This window comes from Pelodiscus sinensis, chromosome 10 (assembly GCF_052426305.1).
Source record: "Pelodiscus sinensis isolate ZL-2025 chromosome 10, ASM5242630v1, whole genome shotgun sequence".
Lineage (NCBI taxonomy): Eukaryota > Metazoa > Chordata > Testudines > Trionychidae > Pelodiscus > Pelodiscus sinensis.
The window spans coordinates 24891926-24913225 of record NC_143061.1 but is presented as its reverse complement, the minus strand read 5'-3'; the positions used below and the strand labels follow the sequence as shown (position 1 = coordinate 24913225).

Below are 21300 nucleotides of genomic sequence, written 5' to 3'. Positions count from 1 at the left end.
ATCATTTCATGGGCTCTTAGAGCCCAGGCTGAGCCCAAACTGTGAAATAAAATAACCCCTTTAGCCTGAGCCTGTGATCCTGAGTCAGGTGGCACAGGCCAGCCATATTTTTTAATCGCAGCATAGATATTCCATAAGTGTCTATACCAGGGGTGGGCAAAAGCCTCTCAGCGGGTCAGATCTGGCCTAACTAAGGCTTTGATGTGGCCCATGTGGCACTTCCAGGTCCTGCCCTCTACTGCGTTCCCTGGGAGCCAGAGATTTATGAGCCCTTTTAACTGCTTCCATTTAAATGGCTCACACCTGCCGGGCATCTGCATTGCCTGGGAGCCACCCGGTAGGTGCAAGCCCTTTATATAGAAGGGATTGCAGTTCCTGGCCTCACGCTAGCCCGTTGCCTAGGAGCCCGGGAACTTGCAACCCCTTTCAACTGCTTCTATTTAAAGGACTTGCTCCTTCCCCATGGCTGTTAGTCAACCTCTCTGGGTAAGGCACGAGCCCTTTAAATAGAAGTAGTTGAAAGGGATCTAGCATCCCCAGCTCTCAGGCAGCATGCTAGCAGCAAAGCTGGGAGCAACAAGCCCTTTAAATAGCAGGAATTGATGCGCTTGCGGCTCTGGTCCCCCCCACTAACTAGAGTTGCCAGGTGTCAGGTATTGACCTGTATGGTCCGGTATTTTTGCCTCCTGTCCGGTAAAAAATTCAGAAAATACCGGACACCTAAAATGTCCGCTATTTTCTGATTTTTTTTTTTTCCCTGCCAGGACGCAAAAATACCGGATGCCTGGCAACCCTATGACACACTCGGCAACTGGGCCCAGCCTCGGCCTCCCTCTGCCCCCTACTTACCGGGGGGAGGAGTGGGGAAGAGGCTGGATGAAGAAAACAAGATGGCTGCTGACAAAAACCCTAGAACTGAAGCAAGGGGAAGCAATGCCTTCTCTGGGTCTTAGTGTCAACCTCTTCCTATCCCTATTCTGACTGTACGCACTTAATGCTGTTTTATTTTATTTTATTTTTTGCTTAATAACTCTTGGGGTCCCTCCCCCCCTTTTTTTTTGGCTTAACAACTTTGGTCTTCTCCATTTTCCCCCCCCCCCTTTTTTTTTTTGGTGGGGGTGTGTTCGGTATTTTTGGTTAAACAATTTGGCAACCCTACCACTAACATGATGCCTGGGAGCCACAGGAAAGGCACCAGCCCTTTCAACTTCTGCTATTTAAAGGCTCTGCCTCTTCTCCCCGAGGCCCCACCCCTTCCAGGATGGCCTGCGGCCCCATTCAAAATTATTTCCCACCTGTGATATATACTAAGGGTATCTGTATTTTATTCCTGCTCTGCACATTGTTCATGTAACCTTAGATAAGTCACTTGTCTTCTTTCTGCATTAGTTATCTATCTGTAAAATAGGAGTAATACTTATCTGCTTCACAATGATAGTGTGACGATTAATTCACTAATATTTATTAATTGACTTTAAGATGGTGGTTTTCAGCCAGGGATATGCTAATCCCTAAGGGTACCCAGAGGTTTTCCAGGGAGTGCATCAATTCAAATTAGGAAAAAGCCACATATTACTAAGAGTAATAGTGATCCTCCCGTACAAGAGAGAGGTCACCCAGAATCTCATAGTGGACATTCTACAGAAATTATGATATACTATGTTCTCTTTGTGGCTAGTGCCTTCTGGATAATTCCAGTACTTCATAAAATGCAATATTCCCTGTAGGCTCCTTTCTGTAAATTTGCAAAGGCTCTTTTGGAGACTTTGCAATCTCTTGGTTTGCCTTCTGCTCACTCGATGGCCATTTTGCTTAGTTAATAGGCATTCATTGTGAAGAACACGATATTCAATTTACTTATAACCAGAGAGGTAATTAAGCATCTCCTCCCTGAAATATATTTATCGCCTTCTGATGACCAGTCCCAGCTCAGACCTTAAGAGTATATTTTTTCAATATATTATCCATACTTACATTTTGGAACTTTGATGATAATCAGTATGAAACAAGCTTTCATAGTTAGGGGACACTTTTTGATGAACTGTTATTTATGGACTAGACCAGGGGATTCCTGTAGCTCTTTGCACTCTGTGAGCTCCTCCAGTTGCACCAGTTAAGTCCATAGGTCACATAGCCCTGCTCACCCGTGAAGAGTGAAGGATGTTTCCTTTTCACCCCAGTTAATGCAAAAATATTTCTTAGAATAATACTGCCTGAAAAACTGCTGTCACTTCGTCAGGTTTTGTTATTCAAAAATATAAAGAATCTCAACAAATAGGTGTGTTAGCCTATAAAATCACTTATAGGTGATTTAATTCTTTCCTTGCTGACATTAAGACTTTAAAGTAACACTAGGTTTATATAGAACATGCTTTCAGAATTTCTTAGCTTTTAGTAAAATAACCTTTTTTAAATAACTTCTTATTGTTTTATTTTTAAGGGGATGCTTTTGATATTTATGACAACTAAAAATACTGGAGGATATATGCTAATTGCACGATAGTTAGAAATCAAGTTAAGATAAAAATACAAAGAATATTACAGGAAGTGATTTTGGTATAGTCTTATATGGTTCAGTGACTTTCCATTTTTAGAATTTTAATATTATTTTATTAAGCTCTTGTAACCACTGAGAGAGACATTCTTTGATATTTTATTGCATTCCCAAGATGCTGTTGAATCCAAAAAGTGTGTTGTTTTCAGTATATCACTTTAGCTTTGTTTCCATTACTCATTTGATACCATTGTGCTCTCTAAACATTTTTATGAGGAGGATCTGTTTTTATTCCCCCATAGTTCTGTGTGAAATCAGTCATATCAGAGGGGCTCTTAAAAAGTTGATTGTTCAGGAGAGTTTGAAAGTAATTGTCTGACTCTCTGGACTTTTCTAGCAGATGTAAATGAGACAAACTGCTAAATTGCTAAATACAAATGGCTGTTTAAGGATGACCTTTTAAAAGTGAAGGCACTGTACAACTCCACACTAATAGAAAAAATAAAGCAAAGAATTATTTTGGGAAATGATAAATAAGTATTCTGAAGTTAAGGAGAGCTGTATTTGCAAGGACAAGAAAAGACTTTACATCATACTGAAATGAGAAACTGTGTATGATCTTCACGCAATGAAATTTAAGACACACAGCAATTTACTAAGCAAAAGAACTTCAATGGACTATACCTTGCAAGGCACAGCTGGACTTTATCCAGTTTTCTAAGTCATATAGATATCATAGATCTTAAATACTAATAGAAATAATCTTCTTTTGCTTAGCTTTCTGGCATACAGTTTGCATATCCTAAAACTCTTAGCTTATTCTCAGGTTTCATGGTAGCTGTGGTGTTTAACAAAATATTGATCATGATTATAATTTAGTGATAAGTATCTCTACCTTAGTATGTATTTACTCATGTACTTAATTAAATTATTTATCTTGAAAGTACACACGACAGAATTGTTTTTGTTTTTATTATAATATTTTATATTATAATATTTTATAATAAAAGTTGCTGAGCTGGCTGTTACATAATTAGTTGTCCTTCACATATATCTAGTTCAGGGTGCATGTGGAGCATATTTGATCAGAAATGACTCCACATCCTCAACTTCGCATCTCAGCAGAGTGTAGGCATGTTGTTCAGACCTTAAAAGGGAAAGCTCCCCTTCTAAAATGGGAGAAATGGATGTGTGTGTGTCCCTGAAAATCCTGCCCCTCCTCTTTTTTGGTTCTTCATACCCCCACTGGCTAGGAATAAGGGGAAGTGGGAGCTGATTGACCCCTGTGCCCCTCCTCCAATATTTTAAACTTTTCAGGAACACCTTGCCTCTTCAGCTGCTTCACTCTCCTTCCCTGTATTAGTAGACCGAGAGCAGTTTCCATGATGTGGGTCTGATGGATCGCATTTTTGGGTAGATGTAGTGTGTTTTTTCTTCTCAACATTGTGGAGGTATTCTCAACAGAATTTTTTTCCCTGATTTTTTTGGGGGGGGGGGGGGGGTGAGGGTGGGGTGTTTGGTATTTTTTGTTAAACCATCTGGCACCCTATTAGTTTGTTGAAGCTTGCAGCCTGTTGCTGTTGTAGATAAAATCTCTCTCAAAAAGGGCCAGCTCCCAGAGATAAATGAGACCAGGGAATTTTCACTGGTGGATCTTATATATGTAAGGAGAAGAGACTATCCTTGGAATACTCTACCTCCTCTTGTGGGGGGGCTAGGTGAGAGGCCTCAGAAGCTAGCTGAGTCCAGAGGCTGAGAGGTCTATTGTAAATTGTTGGTTATATGGTGAGAGTCCCATAACTCCACACAGGATCCATTTAAATGTCTAGTAAGTGAGATGGGATAGGTGTATACTGCCGATGCTCAGTTTTAAGTTAATAAAATTGAGGTTCACTGCTTAAAATCTATCCCAGTGTGTCTTTCACCTCCATGTTCTGAGCAAGTATTGTGTCTTTTTTCTTCTAAGACTAATACATGTTTTATGGAAACTTTGAATCCATCTCGAGTTAATATACACTTAGAGGGAAAGGAACAATTCTTCTTGTGAATTCTAATTAACTTGATTCTATAGGGGTTTTTTGTATCCTTCTACAGAAACCACAGTAGAACTGGAACAGAAAAAGTTTCTCAGCACAAAGGGATTAACTCCTGGTTTGTCATAAACATCTACAGATAGCTGAATTGCATTTTCAGTTTTATCTTAAATATCCTAAAACCACAGGAGCATCTTTAAGTTCAGAACCTCTGAAGAGGTTTCTAATATGATTGAAGTGTGCTCTGGAAACTTATGGCTTTCTGATTCCTTGGAGAAGAAACTTCTGCTGCAAAGAAATGTTTGTATTGGGACTTTTGGAAAGCCTATTTTGAGTGGTGGTAAGAGATTATAATGAGGAACAAAAAATACCATGCGAAGTGTGCAAATCTTTTAAGTGTATAGCAAAAAAGTTCCTTTCCTTCAGGAAAAAAACAATGTATTGCTATTACTAAAAATAATTGAATAATAAAATAAAAAATATACACAGATGGTTATTGAAAATTTACTTCTTGGCACTGAATTGGGGTAACTATCCTGAGGCTGGAGGAGCTTAACTCAGCTAAGAGATTAAATGTAGATATGTTGGCTTTGTTCAAATTGGGAGCTGTGAAGATAAAAAATAGAACATAATTTTTGTTTCCACAGCTCAATAAATAAGATATTTAAAAATATTGTTTTATTTACAAAGTGTAAAAATCTTAATAAAATACTTTTTTTTAAAGAGAAAACAATCATAAGATTCAGTGTTTTCCTATATTTATATTTTTAGGCACAACAACATACTTTTACTTCATGGTAGTTTGTGGGAAAGTGATAAGCAAATAAAGTTTGATAATTTAAATATTTGTTAAATATTTGCCTTTGAAAGGAAAGCAAAACTCTGCATTTTTAAATATAATTAATGTAGGCCTCTTTTAATATCTTTGGTTACTAGATAATGTATATTTAACATTTTCTTTTAATTTTATTAGATTGAACCATTTTAGTAACGGTTACTATATATGTAAAATGCATATATTTCATTGATTTCTGCTGTATTTCATATAATTTAGAACAAAGTAAAGACCAGTAATCATGTTACTTTATTTAGGTATATTTTTTAGTGTTGTACCATAGTACTTACAAAACACTTACAGATTTTCTTGTTGTTTACTGTGCATTGATAGTTTACGAAAAATTTTCTGAGATGTTTCTCATGTGCCTAATGATTTTTAAAACAATAGACCAAGGGCCTGAAGGAATAGAAGTGAATGGACACTAATGTATCCAAATATCTAATTTTGCCTAAAAGCAAGTGCCGGTAGATAAATGCCCATAAAGGGATTTCTTTCTTAAGCCCCATGGATTTTTTTTGCAACTTTTTGTGAGAGTTAGAAATGAAAACCATTCATCTAGTGCCCCAAAGAACGGCCTTATTCAATGGAATAACAGTGTAATGTACCATTGAAGGCAGGATTGAAAGTGATTATCTTGTTAACTCTTGACAGTTACCGCCAGCTTGAAATAGAACTGGCAGGCTTGATTTGCAAATGAATTAGAGCTTTTTCATTTTGTGCCAGGATCATCTTTTTATATTCTGATATGACAGATGCTATGTTCCATGCTTTTGTTTCTCTTCAGTTTTATACTTGCAAATAAAAAACAAAAGATTACAATAGTAATTTTATTTGCATCTTTTCTCTTGGAGTTTATTCTTTGTGTAGAAGTTTTTAATCTTATATTTTTCAAAAAATTGTTTAAGAATAGCATTGTTCCTGTCAAAATGAAATTTCATTGGTTTAAGTACAGTGGTAATTAGGTGAATGAAGAGGATTTGGAAGCTTTCAGAAAATGGAACATGTATTGCACTCAGATTGTTATTATTTAAAATGTCAACTTTAAATGTAATTCAGTTGATAATTACATAATATTTGTTACTGAGATCTAACAATAATTGAGCAAATTCTAAGATTTAAAATATTTAACCAGAAACTGTTTTTAGAACATGCATGTGTAATTTTTTTCTTCGATCTTTATGTTGATAACTGTGTTTATATTCTGAAGTCATCCAAACACAGATGGTAAGGTGTAAGGTATGATAATTATCTTGCACTCTTTATATGTTCCTCATTAACCTATAACATTCTTTACTTGTCCAGAGAGTTTTGACTAGAGTAGTGCCTAGTATTGTTACAAGTTATTGTGCATATTTAATATTCAAGGTATCATGCTGTGCATTTACATTGTTGTTTTTACTACTTAATTTGTTTTTGTACTTTGAGAACAGCTAGTAACACTTCCTTCTATCGCTAAATGTTTTATACACATTTCACTTACAGCATGTGTGTTAATTGATTATCTAGTATATACATCTTTTTTAAAAAAAGGTGCCAGGGGTCTATGCAGCTCCAGCACCCTCTCTGGGGGTAGGCAGATCCAGCTCTCTCCCTCCGGCCACCAAGGGGATTGGGCTGGCCTGAAGCCGCGGCTGTTCTGGCTCCATTCCTTGGGCCACCGAGGGGAGACAGTGTGTGGCTCCTCGCCCTCCTTCCCCCCCACAAGGGGGATGGGGCACAGCTCCTGGCTCCCTACCAACAAGGGGAGAGGGCTCCTGGCCCTGTCACCCTGTAAGGGGGGAGGCCTCATGCCTCCCCCCCCAAGAGAGTATGCGGCTCCTGACCCTCTGGGAGCAGGGAGGCCGCATGTCTCCGGCCTGCCTGAGTGCCAAGGAGGCATGGCAGCTGAGGATGGAGAGAGGGGCTATGGGACATAGAGTGACGTGATGACATTTCTCTGTCGTCCCACAGGGAAAGGTTTTTTATAGAGAGAGAGAGAAAATAGTCAAAAGTTGTCTAATTTATTGAAGCTGTAACAAACAGCATTGTTAACAGAGGCAGCAACATTCAAACCTCTGAAGGTTTGCTGGGAATCCAAACCTTGATGGCAAGTACTCTTCACAAAGGATCCCTATGTGAGAAGAGAAAAATTAGAAAGGTCAAGTTGAGACAGTGTTGAACTACCACATTGAATAGAGAAGTGGCTTGAATTGTCATTGTCCTATTCTATCAAAAAAAGAACAAGACACTATGACATGGGTTTAATAGGACCACAACTTTATTATTAGATATCTGGGACTGCCTAACAGATAAGTGTACAGGGCAAGTAACCTCAGATTTATTCCATTGTCTGGGAGGTTCTGCTAGCTCCCTCTCTCTTTCCATCTGGGTTCCCCCCAGCCAATCTGTTGCTAGAACCTTACCATTCACCTCACATTTTCTTCGTAGGAGGGTAAGGTGCGCTTTGAGCAAGGGAGGTTGTCTCCCTACCATATCAGTCTTAGGAGCTACAGCCACCCAAGTTCCAACCCCATTCGTTCAACCAACACCCTTTTTATAAGTCCTTTTCCAAGCCTTTTATCTGGTCACTCTATACATTTCCTGTGGACATCCAACACAAGGAGGCACCAGTAACCATGTAGAAGGGGGCTTCAGGCACAGGACTACATGTTTTAAACCCTTCATTCCCATGGGATGAGTCAGTGACACGACTGACCTCTCCTCCTATTTTGCAACAGTTTTCCTGTTCTCCCTCACTTCCCAAGCCAGAAAGCACTGGTCCCTTCATTTGGCCAGTCAAATACTCCTTCCCCAGCTTAAAGGTGTGATGCAGTCAGTGTGTTCTGAGGTCTCAGAAAAGTAGTATTTGTAATGTTTTTGGATCCTCCTTTGGCTGGAAAACAGTTTTCTGTTTAAGAAAAACTTTACCTGTAAATAACCACGAGTCTTCTCTTGATCTGGTTTAAAGGACTCACACTGTGAAGCAACAATGTACTATTCTGTTCTTGTGCCCCATAGTTAAGTTCTGTATTTATTTCAGATGTCCAAGATTGTGTGTGTGTGTGTGTGTGTGTGAGAACTTCAGGGCTATGTCTACACTGGCCCCAAATTCCGGAAAAGTCATGCAAAGCAGGTAAGTCAGAATAGGGAAATCCACGGGGGATTTAAATATCCCCCGTGGATTTAAATAAACATGTCCGCCGCTTTTTTCCGGCTTGGGGAAAAGCTGGAAAAAAGTGTCTAGACTGGCGCGATCCTCCGGAATAAAGCCCTTTTCCGGAGGATCTTATTCCTACTTTCAAGTAGGAACATCTGATAGCATCTTCACTGTATGTACCATTTTCTCTCTTAAGATAGTGGAGAAATATTAACAAGTAAGGCAAATTGGTAAGAGCGGAGAGATAAATAAGTTCACTGACATGCATCTGTTTTAGCATCATCAAATGTTGAGCTTATTTAATTCTTGAACAGTTGTATCTTTAGCTCTTTGGTGGTTGTTTCTAATTTCTGTTCTGTTTCTCTCTGCTTTTGCAAGTTACTTTCATATGATCTACTTGCATACCTATTGCATTTCAGATGTACCAGTAATTGGCCAAAATTACTTTTTTTTTTTAAAGTGGAATAAAAATCTTCTTTTTTTGTGTGATGAAGAGGGAGAGCCACCTAGCAAAACACTTACCAACTTTTCACACTGGTGCCAGTTGAGGACCACTTCCATTTCCATTGTAAATTAGAGCAGCCCAAAGACTGTTCTCATTTCTACACTACTGTCAACAGCTGCAGGGTTTGTTTTTTGGCAACTGGTATAGCCAGTGTTTAGGGATTCCCCAACCTACCCTCCTTTTCCACTGGAATGGTTCCTTATGAGAGGGCTGGAAAAGAGATTGACATAGAGCTACTAGTTTGGTTGTGCATCTCCCTGAGAGTCTCCATATGCAAGGGTAATTCCCTGGTATCCCATTAGGCAAGCTTCCTAATTGCTTTGTACCACCATAAGAAAGGTCAAATGGCAGATGCAGAGCACACTTGGGTAATTGACCCAGTTTTTCTGCATTTGCCATCATGTTAGTCATTTTCATTGTTGTGTGAACACTGTCATTTTCATTGTTTTCCTGCATAGTTGTGTTATCATGTCATAAGCAGCAGATTTGACTCTCTGGTCAGGGATGTACAAAATCTCCCCATCACGCATCAGCTGTCTCATTCCACCCCTATCTTCCACCATCGTTTGATGCCTTTTCACCATTGCTGGGCAGCCATCACATCGGACCATTGGGTCCTTGAAATTATAACATCAGAGTACAACATCCCATTTACCACACTGCCTCCCACTTCCCCACCCTCCCCAGGGACCTCTCTCATGAGGATCTGCTCAAACAGGAGGCCTACCGACTGCTCAACATTGGAGCAGTAGAAACAGTGCCTGAAAGTTCAAAGGCAAGGGGTTCTACTACCATTACTTTCTCACCCCAAAAAAGACAGGAGGCGATAGGCCTATTCTAGACCTCCGCAGATTGAATCGATACCTCCAAAAGCAACTATTCAAAATGGGTTACCCTAACATTCATAATCCCAGCATTAGAGAAGGGATTGCAGCCCTCGACCTACAGGATGCCTATTGTCACATTACTATTCACCCTGCGCACAGATGATTCCTATGTTTCGTGATGGGATCAGACCATTACCAATACCTGGTACTACTGTTCAGTCTTCCTTCTGCACCCAGAGGGTTTTCAAAGATGCTTGCTGTCGTCGTGGCCTACCTTCGCAGACGGGCCATCATCATTTTTCCTTTCCTGAAAGATTGTTTGGTAAAAGGCTCATCCGAAACAGACACACACCAAATGATATTAAAAACCATGCAAACTTTGGAACTCCTGGATCTTATCCTCAATGTACAGAAATCGATACTACAGGCTACACAAATCCTGGAGTTTATAGGCACTCAACTAGACTCTATCTCAGCAATACCTATCCTTCCAAAAATTTCAAGTCATCCAAGACCTTATAGTCACCCTCACAACCCGTCCTACAGTTCCAATACTTACCTGCCTTCATGTGGTCAACCATGCACGCTTACACTTTCGATGCCTCCAACACTGGCTTGCATCTGTTTATACCCACCTCAGACGACAAGTGCACAGACAAGTCTCCCCTCCTCCCCATGTTTTAAGAACTCTCAAATGATGGACCGATACAGACAGGCTTCTGGCAGGCGTCCCATTCCATCGAGATCAGCTCTCGGCCCACATAACTACTAGTGCTTTCCTCATTGGATGGGGAGTTCACATGGGCAGCATGTCAATACAAGGATGGTGGATGACTTGAGAGACTACTTTACATATCAATTTATTGGAACTCAGGGCTGTCTTCAATGCATGCAAGCATTTTGTTACACATATCCATAGCGTTAGGCAACATAATCAGAATATTGACCAACAGTATAACAACAATGTATTATATAAATTGCCAAGAGGGTGCTCAATCCCATTCTCTATGCACCGAAGCAGTCCAGCTATGGAACTGGTGCATACAAAACAGTGTCATTTTGGCAGCTTCATACTTACCGGGCATCAAGAACATAACAGATACCCTAAGCAGGCACTTAGCCCCAGACGATGAGTGGGAGCTCAATCTCTGGGTTTTCCAATCCATCTTCCACCCATGGGATTCATCCGAAAATAAACCTGTTCACATACTACAAAAACAAGAAATGTCGACATTTTTGCTCCAGAGCCAGCATTGGACTGGGATCGCTAGGGGACACCTTTCTCCTCAACTGGAAAGGTCCCTTTTTATACGCATTCCGTCCTACTCCACTTATTCACAGAGTGTTGGAAAAGATCAACAGAGACAAGGCAATGGTTATTCTCATAGCCCCATTTTGGGCATGACAGATATGGTTCCCTTATCTGCATCGGATGTCTCCTCAGCCACCCTATCATCTTCCCATTCATCACGACCTCTTAACTCAGAACAACGGAACCTTACTCCACCCACAGCCATATGTCCTACACCTGGCAGCATAGCTCATTGTTGGTTCTGTGAAGGGGAACTTCACTGTTCAAACCAAGTGAAAGAGGTTTTTTTTGGCACAGCAGGAAGCAATCTGCCCATTCCATTTACCTCCAAAAATGGCATAGATTCCATTCGTGATGTTCTAACACGGCTTTGGACTCAAGCACAGCTCCTCTGCATGAAATTCTGGACTACATCTTATTCCTCAAGGATGCTGGGTTGGCCCTAGCCTCCCTAAAAGTGCATTTGGCAATTATTATTGCTTTTCATCAACCAATAGACGACTGCTCAGTCCCCTTTGAGCCTTTAGCCACCTGTTCACTGTCACCATTTTTAATAAGGACAACGTGATACTGCACCTGCATCCTTCCTTCATCCTCAAAGTTTGTTTGGACTTTGATATAAATGAACCAGTCATTCTCCCTTCCTATCGACTGTTGTCAAGCCACGACTCTGAGGCCCACTTACTCTTGAGTACTGTAACGCGGTCACCAATAGTGGAGCACCCATGGGAACATCACTCGAAGAAGAGGAGGAAGTTACTTAACTTGGTGCAATGATGGTTCTTCGAGATGTGTCCCTGTTGGTGCTCCGCTACCTGCTCTCCTCTCTCCTTCGGAGTCTCCTTATTATGCCTTTCAGATACCGGGGTGGACTCGAGGAACTGGTGGGAGCTGGACATGCACGTGAGTCAAAGGGCGCGAATGGCTCGAGGTGCGAGCCGTACATGCGTAGTTTGGCTGACTATTGCTCATGAAAACTCTGATCTGCAGTGCCAGGACAACCTAATACCAACAATGGAACACCCATGGGGACACACATCACAAAGAACCATTGTTACTGCACCAAGATGAGTAACTTCCTCTTGTTCTTTCCCACACGTAGGCTTACTTTGACATAATCGTGCAGTTGTAGCTGAACAAGTGTACTCTACTTGCTTTTACGTGATTACTTTTTAAGACTAAAGGAAAAGAGGACTGGATTTGCGGGAGTAATCTTTGTGCAGAGTGTAGAATAGGGAGCCTCTCTAGTAGGGCCCAGAAAAATAAAAAACATGGATGTGATCATGGCTGGGCATGCTCAGCAGCTTATATCAACAGTCAGTGGGAATTAGGCATGTAATTCAGTTAGATACTTTTGAATAACTCACCTGTTGTATTTTAGCTTACATTATAACCTAAAACATTATTTTTGAAGAAAACATGGAAGACTGCTTTTGCATGTGTGATACACCATAGAAGTATAAATGTTATTTGAAAGTCTAGTCTGTAAAGCATTATAGTGGGGTGGTAGCACCCCTCTGATGACCTTGCATCAGGATTTCCATTTCTACACTTAGTAAAAAATGTCTATAAAAGGTTTGTTTTGAGTTATAAGATCTACTGCAAATGTTTGTTGTAGGTTAGGCATTCCTTGAATTTCCTATTGCAGTTTGTGGTTATAAAATATGCTGTAGGGTTAGTTATGGTGTTTAAAAGTGCCATTTGACTAACATTTTTCTAATGTCTGTTTTATTCAGATTCCTTTTTAAAAAAATTAGAGCAGTCTGATGAGACCCAACCAGCTGCAGCCAGGCTCCCACCCCACTATTCCCCCAGCATTCTGAGCTCCATCACTTCAAACTCCCCACACCCTCTCCTGCACTCCAGTCCTCTACCTTGAGCTCCCTTCTGCACCCTATTCCCATCAAAAATTTTTGACCACCCCACCCTACATGGTTCTGTAATAAGGTATACAGTGTAGACGTAACCATCCAGGGGTGGGGGAGGAAGAGCTCTTTTATTTCTCTGTCATGGCTAGCACTTGCACTGTGGTTTAAGTCTCTTCCTGCCTTTAAGTAAAGCACTGAAGGCTGCTGTTTTCCATCTAGCACTCTGCTGATACTTTGTTTCTAATCTCATTCTTTGCAGCATGATGCATACATGGTGGGAGTAGGATAATGGAGCAAATGGTTTTAAAGTTTTACATACAGATACTTAACTGTAATCCACTAATTTGTTTCAGGCTAAATTTGCCTACTGCAAATATACAGTAAGTAATTTATGCTGTTTTGGTTATAAATTACTTAGCATGCACAAGCTCATGCAAAATAAGTATTTACACTGTAATGAAGAGCCACTCTCCTTATTCCCAATTGCTGCAATAATACTAACAACAGAAGGTGCTTATGTTCCTTTTCCTCTCTTCTTTTAAATTTAAAACAATTCTTTGAAACCATGCACTGCTTACCTGGAGGAACGTTCTTCGCCTCTCCCCTCCACCCCTTAAGTCACAGAGTTCCCTTTCCAGATAATTTTGAATGGTCTTCTGGAAGATTTATCTCAGTGCCTGCCTGTGCCCCTATCTCTACCTCATCCTGACATCTTTGTTAGTAATCAGTTTCTTGTCTAATTCTTGAGGTCTTCATGGAGCTAATGCAGGAGTGGGCAATAAGACAGCAGTGGTTCACCAGGGTTAACCCCGCACTTCCACAGCTATGGGTGATTGCTACTCCCATTGGCAATGGTGATCCACACCCAACAGGAGCTGTGATCCTCTGTACAGGCAGTCCCCGACTTACGCGGATCCGACTTGTCGGATCTGCACTTACGAATGGGGCTTTCTCGCCCCGGAGCTCGCAGGCAGCGGTCCCGCCACCGCGACCTCCGGGGTGAGAAAAGCTGCTCCCGGTGCCCCTGGTCTGCTGGGGACCGTCTCCAGCAGACCAGAGGCACCGGCAGCAAAGCCGCAGCAGCGGCGGGTTCCCGCGCTTCTGAGGCTTTGCTCTGGCAAAGCCTCAGAGGCGCGGCACCCCGCAGCCGCTGCGGCTTTGCTCCCCGTGTCCCTGGTCTGCTGGGGGGGGGGGCGCAGCTAGTATGCCCCCTCCCCTCAGCAGACCAGGCTTTTGTTGTGGACGCTGGGGCAGAGCAGCTGGGGCACTGCCGATTGGTCCCGCAGCGCTGCTCTGGGCACTACTGGACCAACCCGGCAGCACCCCAGCTGCTCTGCCCCAGGCGTCCCCAAGTCAGCCGCTGCTGAAACTGACCAGCGCTGACTACAGGAAGCCCGAGGCAGAGTTGCTCTGCCCCGGGCTTCCTGGAATCAGCCGCTGATCAGTTTCAGCAGCAGCTGACTTGGGGACGCTTGGGGTTCTTAAGTTGAATCTGTATGTAAGTCGGAACTGGCGTCCAGATTCAGCCACTGCTGAAACTGACCGCCAGTTCTGACTTACATACAGATTCAACTTAAGTCAGAACTGGCGGTCAGTTTCAGCAGTGGCTGAATCTGGACGCCAGTTCCGACTTACATACAGATTCAACTTAAGAACAAACCTACAGTCAGTATCTTGTACGTAACCCGGGGACTGCCTGTATTTGCGATGTTGCAGGCAAATATGGTGGTGTGAGGGCCTGCCAAGGCCTAACCCTAGCAGACCAGATCTGGCCCGCAGGCCAGTATTTGCCAACCCTTGGACTAATGGCAGGTCTGCTGCACCCATTCTGCTTTCTCTAGGCTGTTTGTTTGATGATTCAGTAGTTCACAATCCTTTCTGTGTTTCTGTAAAAATAGCTAGCAATCTAATCTCTTAGTCTAGCCCTTGATGCTTTGCCGACCCTTTGCCCCACCTAAAGTGCTTAGTCTGAATGTCACCAACTACCATATTGTGTGGGTCAAGACCTTCAACACAGTTATATTTTGGGGGGAAGTTGTTCAGACTTACTTAGGACACAGATGGTGGTAATACAAATCACTTTGTATTGAAGTGATAAAATGCATTAGTGTTAAAGCCCAAGCTTTATTTGGGGTTGGAGAAAGGTGCAAATAGATTATTGGCATTCAACTCAAAATTATTTTTGCTGTCTGATTTTTTTTTTTTTTTAAATTTCTCATCCCGTCCAATGCAGTAGTTCGTATGTTCCTATGCTCAACTGGGTGGGGAATGGGGTATGAAGTGAGGAGGTACATAAGCGGCTTTTCAGGAATTGTGCAGTCATTCGCAGGTACGTCATTTCAGATCCACCTGTCCCGCTTCAGACTGAATGTGCTGGATTGATTAACTCTGAAGCTGAAGTTTTGGTGGGGAGTTTTTTTCCTCCTATCAAAACTGGTATGGGTTTTTCCATCTACTTAGTTTCCAGGAAATCTGATTTTTGGAAGTGAAAAATTAGTGTCCCAGGTTTGGCATGTTCCAGTGTTGTTTGGGGTTTAGGAAGGATCCATTTGTAGGGCCTTGAACCCAGGAGGCTGTTCATCCATTGGTATAGGGCACTTACATGGTGTGTTAAAGGGATATGCCTTTGTGTCTAGAGCTTGCGGCTTCCTTATCTCTCCTATATCTGACAAGGAAGTAGGGGGAGGAGGTTCAGGGATGTGAAATCCAGACTGGCCATTTTTCTGTGGTGAGTGTGCATCTGAATCAATGAATGTTAACCTTGGCCCAGTAGTTTGGATGGTTATCCCAGTTTACTATAGATTGTTAAATAATGTTGTGGCTTTTGTATTTAATTGCACATAATATTCATGTATCATAGTTTCCATGTCCATGTAATTGTGTGTGTGTGTGTGTGTGTGTGTGTGTATGTATATTTAAAAACTGTAATGAAGTGATAATGAGGACTAAATATTTTAAGGCTTCTTACAATAATGTATCAGTGATGAGTATGTTAATGGTCTGTTATGCTGAAATCAGGTTACTGGTTCTGCAATTTAATGCATAGTTTCGATTATATGCACTCATACTAGCTAAGTCAAATTTGGCGATACAGTAATAGCAGATAGTATTGTAGTTATTTGAAATTTTACAGCAAATGACAATTCATTACAGCTGTGTCTTTGATTAATCGTATCCTACCTGGAATTCTAGCCACAAAGCTGTTGCAGAGAAATTTAGTCACTACTGACATAGTGGAAGTCTCAAGAATTAGTCAATAATGATTTCAGCATGTAAAGGACTGGATTGCTGCGTGTCTGTCTTGATAATGTATGGTATTCAAGACACTTCCAATTTGCTAATATTGATTTGAACAACAGATTACATTAAATCCAGACTTCATACATATTTCTATGTGTTTCCCCCTTGTTTTTATACTGTTTATTTACTGTTTATAAACATGTACTAACAGTCACAGACTAACCATCACCACCTGTCTTAGGGATCAGTAAAAAAGTAATTCCTGTGACACCACCTCAGTATTAACTGCATTGTGTTGCACACCCACTCATTACAATGGCCAGAAATAAAGCAGTCTATTTAGTGGGTGTTTTCATTAGGTTTCACCTCAGCATTTGAAATACAAACATTTCCAAGAACTTCCAAGATCTTCTGCATTCCAGCAAACATGATTATTGAGTGGAGGGTACTAGAATGTGTTCTGGTCATTTTTTAGTTATGATCCGTGACTTTCAGAGATTTCTCTGGGAAGGTCGTTTTTTGGCAGAAATTAGTTTAAATATGGTTGGAAGTAATAAAATATTCCCTCCTATACAACACGTTTCATTGTGGGGATCCTAAAATATTTGACATATTTTATATGCACAGCACTACTGAAATATGTTCACTTGTGTTTTGGGATTGATTGGCCACAGGATAAGTAACATTCCGCATGCTGTGCCTTGGTTGGAGAAAGGGTTAACTTTATCCAAGAATAGGCTCTTTGCCCAACTAGCCATAGTTCTCTCATAACCCCATTCCAAGACCAGAAGGGACTATTGTGACCATCTGTTCTGACCTTTTTTATAACACTGTCCATAAAAACCGCCTCAAAAAAATTCCTAGAGCTTTTCTTTAAGAAAAATGCTCAAGCATAGTTTAAGAATAGCTCATGATAGGGGATCCATGAAAACCTTTGGTAACTGTTAAAAAAAATTAACTGTTTAAAAAAAAAAAAAAACCTTTTTCCTCTGTGAATTTGTTTAGGTTCAACTTCCAGCCATTGGATAGAGTTATATCATTCTCTGCTAGATGGAAAAAAACAATTATCAAATATTTGTTCCCTGTGGAAGTACTTTACAGATAGTAATTAAGTCATCCCTTAATCTTGCTCAGCCAGTTCTTCTCCTTCCTGTTCCTAGTTTAATCACTTTCCCCACAATTCTGGCCTCTCTTTTAACATGTTCCTCATTTAATCTAAGCTCCCATTTCTCTCTGTTCTTTGTCCTTTCTCATTTGTAGAGCCCTTCATGGATTCGAAATTTGTATCCATGTCCGCATCCACGGATGCAGATACCTGTGGATATAAGGTGGATATACTCAAATTTGCAGGGCTTTTCCCATTTGGCTAACCAGTCAGTTCTTCTCTCGTACCTCATCAGATCTGTCTCTCTTTTGCCCCACCTCCTTCTCACTGTTCCTTCCCACCAGCAGGTCTGTGTTCCTCTCCAGCTCTTGATCTGTTCTCAGTTCTTACCATACATATTACTGCCTCCTATGCTCCGTGTCTCTGTCACGCAGATCCCAATCTCCATCTCCCCCATCAGCCTCCATTCCCTGCTCCCTCCGCCCCCACTCAGGTTTAGCTCTTGTCCCCTCCTTAGTTGAATCACTTAGCTTTTTGTTAAATACTGGCCAGCAGGGGGCATTGTCTTTGTGGATACTGCAAATAACTGTGAAAAAAAATAAACTACCTGTAAGTCAAGTATTTTGTTTTAACTGTAGTGTACAAAACAACAATAGTTCTGTTTCTGCAATGTGAAATTGCTATTAAATTGGACTTATTAATGCAGGTAGATCATTAGTGGAATCTTCAGTTATTTGAGTGCATGATTACCTTAATATTTTTCAGTAATCTTAAGTGTTTGACTTTATACATTTGTGTATTAATGCATGTCAGTATATGTGTAAATCAGAGTTTTTAACAAATATCAACTGACATAACCTGTTTCATTGTTCCATAAACTTTCAACAGTAAGTTAACATGAGCTCAATTAGTCAACTACATTGTGGTTTCAAGTAATGCAAAGATGGCTACATTTGCCTAATTGAATTCTTTGCTTGCTGTTACAGATCCCTCATGGGCATGATTCAGATTTAGTTCATCTGTAATTTTTTTCCTCACCCTAACTTCACCTTTGGCACTTGGGTGGTGTACGTATAGTCTTTACTGTATGCTTTTAAAAATAGCTCTCCATAGTAGAAATTCTTAATAGAGGGAAACCACATCTTCAGAGCTGATGTGAAGCAACAAGAGAAGCAAAATTACAAATAAATACTGTACCCAACAAACAGGAAAATAAATGTTGTGCTTTGTAGACTAATAGTTAGAAAGGCAAATGTATATTTGGCGGGCAGGGAAGGCGGCGGGGGAGTGGGAGCATAGTGTGGTTGTGGAACAACTGAATGAGATTTCTGGAAAGCTAAATAATATTGGTAAATATTAAATTAATATTAGCTATTCCATCTTGTACAGCATCTTTTTTAACTCAGTCTGAGGCTGTGTGTAAAATACTTGTCTCCTTAGCCATTTACAGTGTTAAAAAAAAGATAATATATAGTAATATAAAAATCTTAGGTGAGCTAATGTTTTGGTAGTCATTGAAAAATGTACTTACTTTGGTGTAGCAATAGTTCCAGATTTTTCATAATGCAATATTTAGAATGCAACTTTAATTGTTGTAATGCAGTCCTTGTTATCTAAAGGAGTACATTTTTGAACAACACAGATAATTTTGTCTTAGCTACAATTTTCTTAGATGTCATTGCATGATTGATACATGGAGTACTTTGGCTGGTATGATGCTTACATTGAAACTGACAGGTGCCACACTGTTTATTTAGGACAACCTCAGCCTTGTCCTATTGTCCTAGTTAGTTTCATAATGTTTGCCTCATGTTATGTTCAACTACTGCATTTCCTTCTCTAGAGCCTTGTGTTACACCAATATTACTATCTGTGCTGCCTCAACTACAAATTGGATGAACAGCCAGTGACACTTTTTCAATATTATTACATTAAACCAAGTGGATTTTGATTGATAACCTAATATTCAACTAATGCAAAACATCAATCATGGCAAGTATATTAATTATTTAATATTGCAGTCTAATTCAGAAATCGATGTGCTGCATGAGGGGAAGAGAAACTCACTGTTCCCAGAAGACTGAAGACAGAACGATTTGGGGGGAAAAAACAACCCTCCCCCTCCCACAAAACCCTGCTATACTCTTGTGTGTTAGCTCGATACAAATCTTTATTCATTTGCCAATAATCTCTTCCCATTTTCCACTTCAGGACCATTTTATCAGTTTTGAGACCTATAATTGAATTAAGTCTGCTTTCAGCACAGGGCAAACGGAGTTGCACAAATATTGATGAAGTCATGACAGGGACAGCACAGGAGACAGACCACTAAAGAGGATAGGTTTTATACCGTTAGCTGGAAGCTTCCTACATGAGTGTCTTGGATCTCAGTAAATAGAGTTCATTAAGATCTTTTGCATCACAGAAAAAATATATAGGACCTCATTTCTTTCTAAATAATATATGATTGTGTATAGGAAGTTTTAATTATGAAAATAGTGTAAGAGAAGTCCAACCTTTTCCTATGACTTCATTTAAGATGAATTTGAAGTGAAAGTGTTGTCAATTATAAAATAATACTTATTTCATATAGAAGAGCGTAACATTATTAACACCAAATAATTTTCAAAAATGAATACAAAATCAGCTTTGTATATAACATTTGTATTTTGAGAGAGACTATTATAATGTCAAATGCTAGTAACCAGATAATGAAAAAATGTCGTAAATAAAAGGAGATTGCATACTTATATGAATATTCAAAAATGACATTAGGTGGAATGTATTTAAAAATCACATTTCCTTTGATATTTTTCTATTTTTAACTGTTTGATGTCTCTCACTGTTTGCCATCTCAGAAGAGTGTGGATTTTTTTTTCTGTTTTGCCATTGGTGTTTTATGAGTTTGAGTAATAGTCGAAAAATAATATTCTGAACAAAGGTAAACAATGTTGCATGGCCCAGGAATTAAGTATTTGGAATGTCATGTTTTCCTGTTTTGCATGATTGTGGCATCAACAGAAAGGGAAGGTTAAGTTTAGAAACCTATTTAATGTGGAATCTATGAAAGCAGAGGCTGTCTCTCATGACTGTTTGTTTTTTGGAAGTGCCAGAGAGAAGGCATCTTATCGTGCTCACTTTACTACGCTGTGCAAATTGTTTATCCTTGTCCAGGTTGGCAAACAAGCATTATATCTATGCACAGCAGAATGCATTATGGATTAAATTTTCACTCTAAATTTTCCTTGCTGTGGTGTCCTCAGTTTCTCATTGGTCCCTTTTTGCAAGCTTCCAATTTTTGAAGTTTTGTTTTTGTTTGTTTTTCTTATCTGTTCATTAGGGTTTTGCAACTGGTGTGAACAGAAATATGTAAAGTTCTAGCATCCCTGCCATTGTCTAGTTTAATTAATGTACAAATAATTCATTAACTCTCTTTTTATGAAGAATCAGAATGTTTGTTTACAAAGTTCTGGTAGAGAGAGGCAGGCATTCCACGTTGATTTTAATGTGATAGTACTAAATGTTTTGTTTTTTCAATTTTTCTGTGTAATAGCAGTGCTTTATGTATAAAACAGTGGTTCTCAAACTTTTTGTATTGACCATCCCCTTTACACAGTGGCTACGTCTACACTGGCCCCTTTTCCGAAAGGGGCATGTTAATTTCACAGATCGTAATAGGGAAATCCGCGGGGGATTTAAATATCCCCCGTGGCATTTAAATAAAAATGTCCGCTGCTTTTTTCCGGCTTTTAGAAAAGCCGGAAAAGAGCGTCTACACTGGCCCCGATCCTCCGGAAAAAAAGCCCTTTTCCGGAGGATCTTATTCCGCTTTTTTTCCGGGGGATCGGGGCCAGTGTAGACGCTCTTTTCCGGCTTTTCTAAAAGCCGGAAAAAAGCAGCGGACATTTTTATTTAAATGCCGCGGGGATATTTAAATCCCCC

The 21300-nt window shown here is 40.3% G+C and overlaps 1 protein-coding gene and 1 long non-coding RNA gene across 2 annotated transcripts in view; one reads left to right on the top strand and one right to left on the bottom strand.

Annotated features, from left to right (window-relative positions):
• Window positions 1-21300, top strand: part of RSRC1 (arginine and serine rich coiled-coil 1) — a 362617-nt gene that overhangs the window by 116841 nt on the left and 224476 nt on the right. The window lies entirely within an intron of this gene.
• Window positions 7351-11049, bottom strand: LOC142830782 (uncharacterized). Its single transcript, XR_012906263.2, has 3 exons — window positions 10912-11049; window positions 10036-10140; window positions 7351-7475 (listed from the first exon to the last, which is right to left on the bottom strand). It is a non-coding gene; the product is annotated as an uncharacterized LOC142830782 (long non-coding RNA).